Raw genomic sequence first — 13,970 nt, 5'->3', positions numbered from 1 at the left:
GAGAGGAGAGAGGGAGTTGAGTATGTATACACAGTTTATGCTGCCACTGTTATTGTTTCGTTGTTTTATGAGTAAACTATCTGTTTCAAGGATCGAGGTGAATGGTCAGCAATGGACCACACAAGATGCCTGGAGGTAAACGCACTGCTTTTATATTGTAACCTCAGAGACTGCATCATGACTATTGGACTGCAGTAAAGATGGCTCCTGCGCGAGCACTCCTCGTTTCACTCAAAGTAAAGCTTGAATGCATGAGAAACTAATGTGGCCGCACATTCATGTGTTGGCGAGCAACCTTAAGTATGATTGTAAGCTTATACATGAGATGCCTGTTATGACTAAGTGTAAACTTAAATCAATAAAAAACAGATTTGACAAAAAAAATAATAATAATAAAAAATATTCCAACACTTTTTTCCCAAACCACTTCAACACTTACATAAATATTTTCAATGTATGTATTTTGGCACTGTTGTCATTTTAAATACTTCGCATCAGAGACAATACAAACAGCTGCCTGGTCTATTTTGTGAAAAGTGAGCAGGGGCTGCAGGAACAGCCAGGATCCGGTGACTGAGGTCAGACCCCCCCCCCCAGAGCTGCAACATGTGAGTGTCTGGGGTACAGAACAAAACCAAGAGTCGACGTGGCACACATCCCTGTGCACCATGCCCACAAAACACTGCCCTGGCATACCTCAGTCACCCCTCTAGCTAGGTGCCCTATGTCAGTGGTGTGGGTACAGGTGCGTGAGCCCTGTACCCTTCCAGTACCCAAGTCCATTCCTGAGCACTGTAAATGCAGTGCTGCTATTAAGAGTATATGGTGCTGGGAGGTTGTCATCACGAACTTCACAGCACCATGAAAGCTACACTGAAGACTGAGAAGTTTGGTATCAAACTTCTCAGCACATTAAATCCACACTGATGCCAGTGTGGGGTTTAATGTAAAGTACACAACAGAGGGCAACTTAGAGTTGCCCCCTAAAACTAACCCACAACCTGTGTCCTGACTGAGAGACTGCTTAGGCTGCAACCCTGCAGACATGCTGCTGGAACCCTGGGTAGAGAGCCATCCGCTCTTGTGGGTCTGCAACAATGCACATCCTGGGGCGAGGTGCTAGGCCTCTGCCCCCAGGATAGGCAGGGGAAGCTTCAAAGGAATACCTTTGTGAGCTTCTCCAGGCCACTTGCTGAACTCAGCAACTGGCCCCCACCAGTTCTGACCCCTACTCTGGCGGGAAGACGGGCAGGAAAACCTAAGTGAGGAAAGGGGTGTGCCAGCCTCTGCCAACCACACCCCTCAGGTGGGGAGGCGAGGTGAAGCACAACTCCGGGCTCTCACCATCTTGAGGATGGGGAGCCATACCCAATCAGAGACAGGCTCCTGCCCACCTCCCACTGGAGAGTGGCAGGATAGGGGATGTACTCACCCCAGGGAAGGGACCCATTGGTCCTTGACCTTCCCCAACCTGTAACGCCCCTAAATTTAGTATTTAGGGGCACCCTGAACCTTCCTTCCACAGATCCCAATTCCGAAACTAAAAAGGAGTACAAGAAGAAAGAAGACCTGCCGTGCAGCTGCTAACAAGAGGACGACATCAACTGACTTGGCCCCAGCCCTACCGGCCTGTCGACCCTTGAATCTGCTCCTGCTAAACCCCGGCGTCTCCTGTGGTCAGCAACCTCAAAAACCCTGGAGGACTTGACTGCCTTGCTCATCCAAAGACTGAGACTCCCACGAGCAGTGGTTCTGCTCAAACATCTACACCCCCTGGTGCCAGCCAGGATCCGCGAATCCAGCACACTCTGCACCCGCCAAGCCAGGCCCGTGCCTGAGTGGACAAAGACCACGAGGACATCCCCCCAGGCGACTATGACCATGAATCCAGCACCCAAGGACTCTCCTTGATGGTCCTAATGACGCCTGCAGTCTCACAACCAGGGATCCCTCCAACCACGACCAGCAGAGGGTAAGATTTCCGGACACCAAAAGACACCCCTGCACCTGAAGCCACAGGGTCCACTGTGCCCAACTCCTGGGCGCCTACCAAACCTATAGCTTCCCAACTTACCTCTCAAAGTGGTGGTCGCACCTGAAGAATCTCCGTCCCCGAGCCTGCAGCCTTTGTTCATCTTGCAGCTTTCCTATTGAAATACATTGGGCACTCAACTGCCCAAAAGCACCCTGCACCCAGCCGCCAGAATGCCACTGGAAGTGCAGCAACTGTCCTATTCTACTTCCCCACTTGCCCTGTGTAAGTGACCCGGAGCCCAGCTCCCACAGCCGCATGGTCTGCCTGCTAGCAGCCACCAACCAAAGGCCCCCTACCCGCCATAGGCTAACATTTGGCCTACCCGCTCTGCACCCGGCTGCCCCTGTGCCGCTGAGGGTGCAACTACTGTACCTACCTGAACCTGGAAGACCCCTGAGTCTATCCCCAGAACCTTAACTCTGCCAGTCGAGTACTTACCAGAAAGCTGATAACCTACATTTTCTCCATAGGGTAACATTGACTGGTTTTCACTTGGAAATTATTCCAAGTGTTGAGTTTTGCAACTTTGAAATATTCACTAAAAATCATCCGATCAACGAAAACAAAATTACTCACCTGTTACCAGGAGAGATCCCAGTGCTGGATCTTTGTGCCCAGCACAGACCTTAAAAAAGTAATTACAACTGTGATTTTCCGATAACCTGATTTTCCTATAACCTGATTTTCCTCCATAGGATAACATTGGCTGGTTTTTGTCAGAAATACTTCGGTTGATTTTTGAAACATACAAATATTCCTTAACAAAAACGATTCTTTCAACTGTTTACAGGAGATGCACCAGGGCTGAATCCAGGATCCAGCCCTGAGTAAGAAAAACCTACGTAAAGTAACTGATATTGCATTTTACTTAAAATCCCCATTGAGCTCAATGTTATAATTGTGTTTAACTTGTGTTGCATAATTGCAACAACTATATCTATTGCATTGAAAAGTCAATTGCTATTTGAAAGTATTCAACTGTAGTATCTCATTCTGAGAAAGTATTTTTATACCTACTTGTGGTTCTAAAATAAAACAACAATATATTTTTATATACAAAACAATTGGCCTAGAGTTCAGTTCTTGAGTGTGTGAGACCATTTGCTGACAGAGTGTGCAACAAATGCTTTACACTGTCCTCTGATACTGCCTTACTGCTCCACCAAGCTACCACTTTAGAGAGTAAGGTTATATCTAACTTTAACCTCTGCCAAACCTCAGGGGACTGTGGAATCTGTGCACACTGTACCTTACTTTGGTGCAGTATATACAGAGCCACTTTCTTACAGGAGTGACCAGTAAAAAAAAGAGGTGGGACAAGCGCCCGCCTTTGGCCATTTGCATGCTTTCATTATTGAAAGCCACACGCAATGGCCAATCAAATGTATGGCAGTTACTAGACCCACAAAGGAAGTTTTAGAGTGCTCACAAGAAGCCTCCCATAGAGCAGAGCATGCGCGCTGCGCTAAGCTCGGCCTACAAAGGCCTAGCAGCCAAGGAGTTAAAGAGCACATTCACATGTCCATGAAAAGCTACAATCAACACATTCCCAATACAGGCTGCAGTGCCTTAATGCAGTTACTATAGATCCCTCTAGTTAGACACAAATGTTTGCTGTGGCAGACTGCAGTACCTTACACTGATACTGTCAAACTGTTTTCTTGCTCCTTTTGTTCAGTGAACTTCTGTGCTACATTTTATGCAAACAGCACACAAGTGCCTATTTTTCAACAGTTCCAGCAGTGGAAGTGAGGAAGGGGAGATGTTCAATCGCAGTGAACTGTGAAATATTAGATTGAAACAACTATAATTATTTAAAAACAAAATGATCAGATTTATAAACTGTACATGGAAAGACAAAAGATGTGGGGCAGTTGTACGACCGGTTTTTGCATTCGCAAACGGGAATATGGCCAGTTTGCGACCGCAAAATAAGTCAGCCCCATGTATAAACCATATTTTGCGAGTTGCTAACCTATTAGCGACTCGCAAAATATGGTTTGCGACTTGCTATTAGGAAGAGGCGTACCAAGGGCGTCCCTTCCTAATAGTGAGTCTCACACCAATGTATAATTCTTTTGCGACTGCATTTGCGGACGCAAAAAACTGGCAGTTTACCACCCTTTTCAAAAGGGTGGTAAGCCACTCGCAAATGGGAAGGGGTCCCCAGGGGACCCCTTCCCCTTTGTTAATAGGTGCGAGAATATTTTTTAAGAGCAGGCAGTGGTCCCAAAAATCACTGCCTGCACTTATAAAATGAAACTGAAAAGTTTCATTTTTCTTTTTTAAATGCAGCCCGTTTTCCTTTTAGGAAAACAGGCTACATTTAAAATAAAACCTGCTTCATTGAAAAAGCAATCCCAGAAATGGCGGTCTGCTGACGCCAGCATGCCACCATCCCTGGGAGTGCTAGCCATACCCAATGGGGACGCTTGCCTCATGAATATTGATGAGGCAAGCAATTTGCGACCCTCTTGGAAATCGCTAACAGTGTCTGTGACACTGATGTACATTGCATTTTGCGAGTCGCAAAGCGACGCAATTTGTGAGTCGTAAAATGTGAGGATCATACATCTGGCCCTTGTAGTCCCACAAGTTGGTTTGTTTGAATAAACTGCTGAAATAAAATGTGTCAGATCTCAAACAGCTACTGTAAGATTACTTGAAAATAAAGCGAGTACGGCATAAGCTGAAGCAGGTGGGGAAGTTGATGATAAAGCAAGCAATTGCCGTTTGTCTTTGCAAAAAGAACAGATTCTTTTTACATATGGTCCAAACCTTGACGCGCTGCTTTGACTTTTCATCCTTGTAGGGTTGACAAAATGAGTACCTTTGGTTACAGAATAGCGCTTCTTATTAACCACCTCACTCTCGTTTAGTTTTAAAGTGCTATACATAGTCTATTATATGGGCAACACCACAAGCACTTATACAGGGAACTTTCCAGAACATTTTTTAAAAACACCCAACAAATGTTACTACATTGTTCAGATACACCTATGTTTTTTAAGCCAAACAACAAAGTAAAAACACATAATTTTCAACTAAAGATCATCTGCACTGTCCTAACAAGCATGAACAATTATAAGAAAAGGCACTCACTCTTGCGTCTCGGGTAAAGAAACACAAAATGTTTGCAGGAGAAATTCTTCTCCCCGCCACCAAATCAGGCATATTGTAATCCCATCCTACCAATCAAGACTTCCCCTCCCCCCGACCCCTACCCGGACAAATATTCCATGGAGTCCATGTGCCGTGACGGTTAGAGCTGCCGACTTGGTGATAGTCCTGGGAGAAATTGTAATTACGAATTACTCTTATGATATAAAAAATATATGCGATTATCCTAGCTGGAGTAATTAAGAGTAATTTGAGGCAAAAATCTTGCCACAGGGGTACAGGAACAACGAACTAAAAGAAAGTGAGCAGCTGCTCAGCCGGGTACAGCTGTTCATGCCCTGTAGCACTTTAGTACTGTTTTCTAAGCGCAAAATGCATCCTCCGGCCCATTTTGGACACGCAGGGCATTTTGCATTGAGAAAATAAAGCTAAATGGTGGATTATTTTTCTCGCGAATTACACATAATTCCAAGTAATTTTGTGGTAATTAAGAGTAATTGCACTAAAGAGAATTACACCAGTTACACCAACCTCTACGTTGGAACTGGGAAACCAGGTTCGAATCTTAGCCTCGGCTCAACAGCCTGTGATTCTGGGCAAATCCCTTATTTTCCATCTGCTTAGAAAAAAAAATGAATGTGTAATGTACTGTTTCTCATGTAAATCACTCCAATACCTTCGGGTCGAGTTTGCGCGATAAAAAATGTAAAACAAAAATATTGCCACTGACAAAAGCGCCACCAATTACGGCAAAGGTAATGAATCACTCTTTTCACTCACTAAATACATAAAAACAGCACAGGACTGACGCTGAAGGCACAATTTTAACAGCAAAAGATTCTAAACTCAGTATTTAAAGGACGAGTAGGGAGCTAATGTTCGCAAATAACACCTCTTTGTCAAGGCGCACTGGTCAAAGGATGAATGGTAGGGGTCTGGGGGGGTTCAAAGAAAACCCTTCAAATCGTCGATCTAAACAAATCATTCAATTACTTCCTTAATCCCTCTATGATAGAACTTGGGCTCTGTCATGTTTTTATAACAATATCGTCTTGTCGGTGTAAGATAGCGTATCAATAAACATGCATGCGAGTGCGTGTGCTTATTTGTTACTATAGATACAGTGCTAGGATGTGAGGTACAGTAGATCTGGAATGTATTCTAGGATTCTAGGAGGGGCAGTTGGAAATGGACTTACAAAGACATTGGAACCGTGTCGGCTTTTACTGATTCTTGAATTGCAGTAACGTCTCCGAACGCACACCCCAAAGCGTCTTATATGTCTAGCCAGGATCCCTTCATACCAACTCCTTCAAAATAAAACTTGCCTTTAGGTTCCGCTTAACTCAAAAAAGTTATGGATCGTTTAACGCCGGCCATGGTGTCCATCGCCACAGAAGGTTCCCCAACATTACGATATCTGAGTCAGAAATCCGTTCTTAGTTATTCCTCCTTTTAACGGATGATTTCAGACGTCTATTTAAGGTGAGTTGGCAATAGCTGGGGACCTAGCCAGGTGCTCAAGCCCAATCGAGTAAAGAAAAACATTCTATTGTTGGTGGGTAATCATGACGACCTTGGATTGGTTAGAAGAACCCTGGTCATAGGCGCGGCTAGAAAAGTTCCAGTTGTTCATTGGTTATTGCGCCTGACGAGACTTTCACTGCGCTGTGGGATTGGCTGTGGAAATCCAAGACTTTTACGTGTCAAGAAAGAGCGCACGTGCAATGGCGCAGTATTTGGTCCTTGGTTTTTCCCTGGGTCTCCAAGTTTGTTCCACATGCTAAGTCCTATCGACGAGTAGTAGAATTCCCCATTGTGAGGTTTCTAGGGACTTCTGCAGCAGCCTCTGAAGCACCATCTGTCTTCAACAGCAGTAGGCCCCGGACAATAATGGCAAAGGGCTACCTCACGTTAAAATGGTAAATCAAAGTACAATGGTTGGGGCAGTCGGTTTCCGCCTGGAGCCAATTTCGGCTACCGCAGGTCACTTCCAAAGTTGAATAACCATTGGATCCCCAGGTGTATGCGGCTACGCGTTAATCTTTAAGCTTTCTATCTGCCGCTGGCTGTGATTCACTCACCTCACAAACTGCAGAGTTTCTTTCCACAGTGAAGTGACAGGCAGTGCAGGCTGAGACTGTCTTAATTTCGGACTAGGTCAACCCACCACCGGGCTTCTGACCGGTCCGGTGGGATTTCAATTAGGCCCGGCAGTCCCAAATAAAAAGGCCCACATTCGTGGGTCGTACCCTTTCAGAAAACATCATTTGATTAGTCTAATTGTTCTAATTTTTAGAGAAATGTTTGGTAGCCTGCGCATGTTAAAGCTTATAGAATTAGTAATATAGGTGAAAACTAGAAGCACTGCATTTTGACCAGGTGGGCGAGTTGAAATAAAATGGCCCAAGGGCCACAATAGCTATCTGGCTAGGAGTGCCACCTGGCTGTTTTTTACCGACATGACCTGTATTTTAATATCCTGGCCAGTGCGAAAAGGAAGAAAAACACAAAAATATCTATCATTTTCCTCCAATCAGTATGTAAACAGTCAACATAAGTTGAAAGCACTTTAAAATATATTTTAAAGCTGCTTTACTCAACCGTGACTAATAGTTAAACTAAAAAAGCACAGAAAGGCCATGTTCATGTTAAAAATGAATATGGATATTTAATTATCATGGTCTGGCCCTTGCAGACTCTTATAATTTTAATAAGCTGCCATTTTATTTTCTAATTGCTTTTTTATAGTGTAACATAAGGTGAACTCAGCGCTAGGGCATCCAGGTGATTTACATGAGCAACAGTTACACTACAGAAGAGCAAATTCAGTTTTTCTTTAGCCATTGGGAGATTAAGTGATTTGCTCAGAATCACAGGATGTTGAGATGACGCTGAGACTGGACCCTATTCTCCAACTGCCAAAATAGGCAGCTTTTAGCCACTATGCCACATCCTCTATAGTTTAATAAAAGCCTACTAAAGTTCACCTCACAGCCAGGCCTGTGCAAATGCACACACCCCCTCCAGGAAGGTTTCAATAACCTCAGGTTAACAGCCTTACAGGGGAGGGATCAAGAAAAGGGACACAGCTACTGCTGCCCTAGTGGGGCCTGAGATTTAGATAGCCCATATTAAAAAATCCTGCTCCCCAGTGAGGCCCCTGCATGCTCCCACCCGCCCTTACTCACCATTGCCTGAATATGATGGCCTGGCAGGGGAGGGGTCAAGGGCTAGACACTGCTTTGCAGCCCCACAGGGGAGCCGAGGTAAGATTGACCCAACAATTAGAGCAACACCTAGCAAACCAGTAAGGTAACACTTAACACCTTCACCCGCACAACATAGCCTGTAGTGAGATGGCCTGGGAGGGCAGGAATAACACTGAGGCCCTTTAAAAGCTGGCCCACATGTCACCCTTATGCCCCAGTTAATGAATTGGGGTAAGGCTAAGTGCACTGCAGTAGTTTGTAAAGAGTGTTAAGAATAAAGTTGGTTGAAAGTTTATACTGTTGGGTGCTCCGTCAGGTGGCGTAACCGTCCATGTACGCCAGGTTTATGAATACTATGGTGCGCACAAACAACGTAAGTGCGTCCCTGTTTTTGGGCACACCTTTTGATTCGTCAAAACAAGACAGACTTCGTGATTTTTAGTTATGTTCTTTTAATCCTGATTCAATAAGTTCAAATTTTCATTTGTAAAATGTTTTAACAGATATTTCAATTCATATCCTTGATTATACGTTTCCAATACACATTTTAAGATGAGAAACAAAAAATGCTCCAATGCATTTCGGGCGTGGCCCTTTTTCAAGGAGCTCTGTTGGTGAAAACGATATAGTTGAAATGCACAATAAAATCTTGGGGTTATCACTCAAATTACATACTTGAAATAACATGCAAAATTCATCAAAATGTGTCAATGCGTGGGCAAAACGTAAAACCATGCTTAAAGTGATTTGGTGAAAAATGAGATAAAATAAAACTTACCGGGTGTGTAAGGATCAATGTTTTGCGCTGTAAAAAAGATAATGATGGCAAAGGTGAGTGGTGACCTGACACAATGGTGGGTCAACCAAGGATCTATACAAGCCAGCTTGTGTTTAAACTTACTTCAAATGTGAAGCTGAAGTCATGAAGGCTGATAGCCTTAATGGTACCGGGTTTGCGACCCTTCTCGTCACGGAGTGTTGAAACTCGGGTGAAGGTGTTTGTACGCGCGGATGAGTTTAAACCGAACAACAACCCGGAACTGGGAGTGGTGTCGGTGGAAATAGAAAACGGGCTCATGCAAGAAGTGTGTGATGCTGAAAAAAGGGGCAGCCATATTAGAACGGGGCCAGTGTATCGGGACGATGAATGAAGCATGTTTAAAACATTACGAAATAATAATCATGTTTAAAGCAAACCGTTTAAATTGCAATGCATCAATGATATCAAAAACGATCTTTACAAATAACAGCTGAGTTCAATGCGGTCATTGAGACCAAATGGTTTCAAAGACTGAAGGCGATAAATCCATCGGTTTTTTGCACTCCACACCACCCCAGTTCCGACATGGCCATATGCAAGTGGAGTGCAAAATAATAATGGATTTAGGCCCAGATCTCTGTACTGGGGTGAATGTATGACATTGTTCTGCATTCTGTCTATCAACTGTTGGTTTTGCTTTTGTCACCCCGAGTGGGATGGGTATGCTCAGACGTGAGTCCCATGCTCTCCACACCACTGGAGTCAAGCTATCCTGGCTGAAGACGGCTGATAGCCAGAAACCGGTCCTAGGATGCTGATTCCGGTCCAGGAAAGACATGGCTTGGCAGTGCGGGCTGGACTGTTCCCATGAGGCACAGGGTCAAGGCTGATTTGCATATGGCCATGTCGGAACTGGGGTGGTGTGGAGTGCAAAAAAATGATGGATTTAGGCCCAGATCTCTGTACTGGGGTGAATGTATGACTTTGTTCTGCATTCTGTCCATCAACGGTTGGTTTTACATTTGTCACCCCTAGTGGGATGGGTATGCTCAGATGTGAGTCCCATGCTCTCCACACCACTGGAGTCAAGCTATCCTGTCGGAAGACGGCTGATAGCCAGAAACCGGTCCTAGGATGCTTGATTCCGGTCCAGGAAAGACATGGCTTGGCAGTTCGGGCTGGACTGTTCCCACGAGGCACAGGGTCAAGGCTGATTTGCATATGGCCATGTCGGAACTGGGGTGGTGTGGAGTGCAAAAAAACGATGGATTTAGGCCCAGATCTCTGTACTGGGGTGAATGTATGACATTGTTCTGCATTCTGTCCATCAACTGTTGGTTTTGCATTTGTCACCCCGAGTGGGATGGATATGCTCAGATGTGAGTCCCATGCTCTCCACACCACTGGAGTCAAGCTATCCTGTCGGAAGACGGCTGATAGCCAGAAACCGGTCCAAGGATGCTTGATTCCGGTCCAGGAAAGACATGGCTTGGCAGTTCGGGCTGGACTGTTCCCACGAGGCACAGGGTCAAGGCTGATTTGCATATGGCCATGTCGGAACTGGGGTGGTGTGGAGTGCAAAAAAATAGGATGGATTTAGGCCCAGATCTGTGTACTGGGGTGAATGTGTGACATTGTTCTGCATTCTGTCCATCAACTGTTGGTTTTGGTGGTGGGTGCCAGTCAGTGAAGTTGCAAGGATTCCAAGGGCTCTGGTGCTAAAAAAGTAAATGGCCCTTTAGACTGCTGTGGGGTAGTAGTATACATAATTTATCAGGGTTGAATGGGCCATGGTGCACTGCACCTGCTGCACCAATGGCAGCTATTCCTTCTGGCAGTGCCAGTGCTTTTATGAATAACCCTTGGTTCAGCACCCCTCCTTCATGAAGCGGTGGGGAATATGGGTGAACCATGATACTTAGTGGAGGCCACCCCCAAGGAGCAGAACCTGGACTGGGCAGGAGTAAAAAAGAGGGAGAGAGGTAAGCCAGGCAAGTGGAGGGGACACTGGGCTGATTCAGCCCAGTCATATATTTACTGATAGGAATTAGGCCTTGGGGTGGAAGGGATTTAACTGCAGGCGCCTGGCAAGGGGCCCTCTCTGCAGAGAGGTACCTATTGGAGGAAGGGGTTTTTCGGGCAGGACCAAGGGTCGATCTTGGAGGAAGGATAGTTGTCATGGGCGTCTTTTCTGGGCTCGGATAATTATTGAGCAAAAAATGGGTGTACATTATATACAATTAAACAAGAGGATCTGGGTTCCGCAGGGGGTGGGTGCTCGAGTATGCATAGATGAGGAGGATGACCTTTTTTGGTAAAATAGAGTGTGTGATGGAGATGAAGCAGTTTGGACGGGAAAGCCACAATTATCCTGATTTTCTAAAGTCAGTATGGACAAATAATTTGTCTTTCTTTATGTTGAAGCTGTGTGTTTGCTGCAGTTTCGAATATTGCCAAGTTAGAGTGCCATTCGTTAGCATCAGACATTATATGATAATGTTTTGTATGCAAAGGTAAGATGGACTGGGTGGCACAAAAGTACAGCGCGTTAGTATGTGAAGCAGGCAGACAGAGCGACTGAAAAATGAGCATACCACAGTAAATTAAAATGCAGGAAGACACGGTGGGTTCTCCCAGGGTTCCCTTGGAAGTTGTTCTCTTATGCAGAGGAAAGGTGGGGGAGGGTTGCGGGCTGCAGTGCCTGGCACTAGTGGGTACCACATCTTGCTGTATCTTTCTGAAACAAAACAGAGATAGAGTAAACCCCTTACAAGGCTCGGGTTTCAAGAATGTTTTTAGTGCATATATTTTTATGCATCTTCTCAGTTATATATATATATATATATATATATATATATATATATACACAAATTTTTAGTGTTTGTTTTACATTACTTATATCATACAAAAGATTAGATGCTCCAATAAGGTGACAGCGCAGTGAGAGTGATCAATAGTGAAAAAAGTGCACACATTCTATGTACAAAAATATATACATGTGGCTGATAGGGATAATAGAGTGTTTGAAGTCAATACTCGTTAAGTGAGTATTGATATCCACCATCAAATATTTAATGACACAGACCACATATGTTGATTCATAGATGTTTTGACCCTTGAGCATAAGTTATTTAAAGCGGGGTCATCATCAGGATGTGGGGCCTCCTAGCTCCTGCTTGCCAAGCGTGTCCATACAGGTGCAAGACAGGTCAAGGTGAGGGAGTTTCAGCATAGAATATAAACGGTCTAAACAAAGGTCATAAAAGGGTGAGGGTTTGTGGACATAGGAGTGTTTGCACATATGGCCTTTTGAAAGGGTCACAGGATTAAGAAGGAATTATGTAACAGTTCAACAAAAAGAGGGGGATAGCAGGGAAATGTCAACAGAAATGGTAACATGCTGGTTTTCCTTGTACGATATAAGGAAGGAGGGAGTCCAGTGATAGTATGGGCACAAGGAAGCACTCACTCTCTCACCCTTCTTACACTTCCCAGCTTCACTGAGGCCAAGAATATCCAGAATCGGTTGTGTTGTCAAGGCGTAGACTTTTATTCACATTAACCCTATAAATCTACACAACCACTACGGGAGAAAACGAGTAAAGCATTCTTTGGATAAATATCAAATCTGCAGCAACAGACTTTGCAATCTCCATATGTCAAATGCAGTAAGGAAATTAGACACATCATTGTAATAGATTTCAGCTTAGCCATGCACATGTACTTAAATTTGTTGGCCGACTCGGCCGATCCACTCAGCTGCGCACCTTGTGCCGGCAGGCCCCAATGCGCTACAGCCAACATTGCATTACTTGAATAGTGGGGCACTGCATAGCTCTCCGGCCCACCAAGGTACCTGACCATGTTAAATATTGGAGGGATTTGTTAGCATGAGCTGAAAGCCATTTGGTATTTCTGGCAGACATCTTGTTTGCCATGTGCTGCCACGTGCTCGCCATGTGCTCTGTCCTCCCTCAGTGTTGACTGATCTTGTAACCTGCCTAGAAACGAACTATATTTAGCATCTTCAACCTTCGCACATGCCCAGAAGGGCCTAGCTAGTAGAATGCACCTGACTGTCAGGCTATTTTTGCTGCGGTATGGAAAAGTAGCTCTCCTCCCACTTTGTTGAGCAAGCCGATCTTACATGCCCATCTTAGTAATTTTGCATGCTTACATGTGCCAGGACTGCCCCTTGGTCAGGGACGGACTGGGAACGAAAACCGGCCCCGGCAAAGTGCTCAGACGGCCCCCTCCCTCCCTCCCGGGGGGTTGTGGGTGCCGCTGAGCTCTTTGCCGGGGCTTGTTTACGGCCGATTTTGTTACACGGCCGATTTTGCAGCTATGCTGCATAAACGGCCCTGTAACAAAAACGGCCCCCAGTGGCCCCAAACCGGTCCCCTACCCGTGCGGCACACCGGGGGGTTGCCCGGTGCCCGCTACGGCCAGTCCGGCCCTGCCCTTGGTCTTATGCTGACTGTGTAACCCTAAGGATAAATAAGGCCTCTGTTTTATGCACTCCTCAGAATGCCTCATTCAGTTGCTAAGGCTTCTGTGTGACGTAGTCTCCCTCATTTGAGGTTAATAAAGATGTTCTTTTTATATTTCAGCTTCTGTGCCAATTTCTTCTTTGTTGGTTTAAAAGGACCAAGTATCAGTGGGACCCCTGAGAAGGTTTCTATTTTCTTTGAATGGCGCTCCAACGTGGACCTCATCAGAGAAGTGGCTATCTAAGGAGTGATCTTGTCAGGAGACAGAAATCTACTGTGGAGGACAGGACAGGACTATACTAAGGAGGTACTCTGTGCACGGAGATTCTGGGGATTTTCTGTCTCTGCAGCGC

At 45.2% G+C, this 13,970-nt stretch overlaps 1 long non-coding RNA gene across 1 annotated transcript in view; it reads right to left on the bottom strand.

The window, feature by feature from the left end:
• LOC144770396 (uncharacterized) overlaps positions 1 to 6,697 on the bottom strand; it is a 157,345-nt gene extending 150,648 nt beyond the window's left edge. Inside the window, exon 1 of the long non-coding RNA XR_013598882.1 lies at positions 6,484 to 6,697. This is a non-coding gene — a long non-coding RNA (uncharacterized LOC144770396). The remainder of the gene's footprint in view (positions 1 to 6,483) is intronic.
• Between the last annotated feature and the right edge of the window lie 7,273 nt (positions 6,698 to 13,970).

This window comes from Lissotriton helveticus, chromosome 7 (assembly GCF_964261635.1).
Source record: "Lissotriton helveticus chromosome 7, aLisHel1.1, whole genome shotgun sequence".
Lineage (NCBI taxonomy): Eukaryota > Metazoa > Chordata > Amphibia > Caudata > Salamandridae > Lissotriton > Lissotriton helveticus.
The sequence above is the reverse complement of the archived record's forward strand: the minus strand, read 5'-3'. Positions and strand labels throughout refer to the sequence as shown.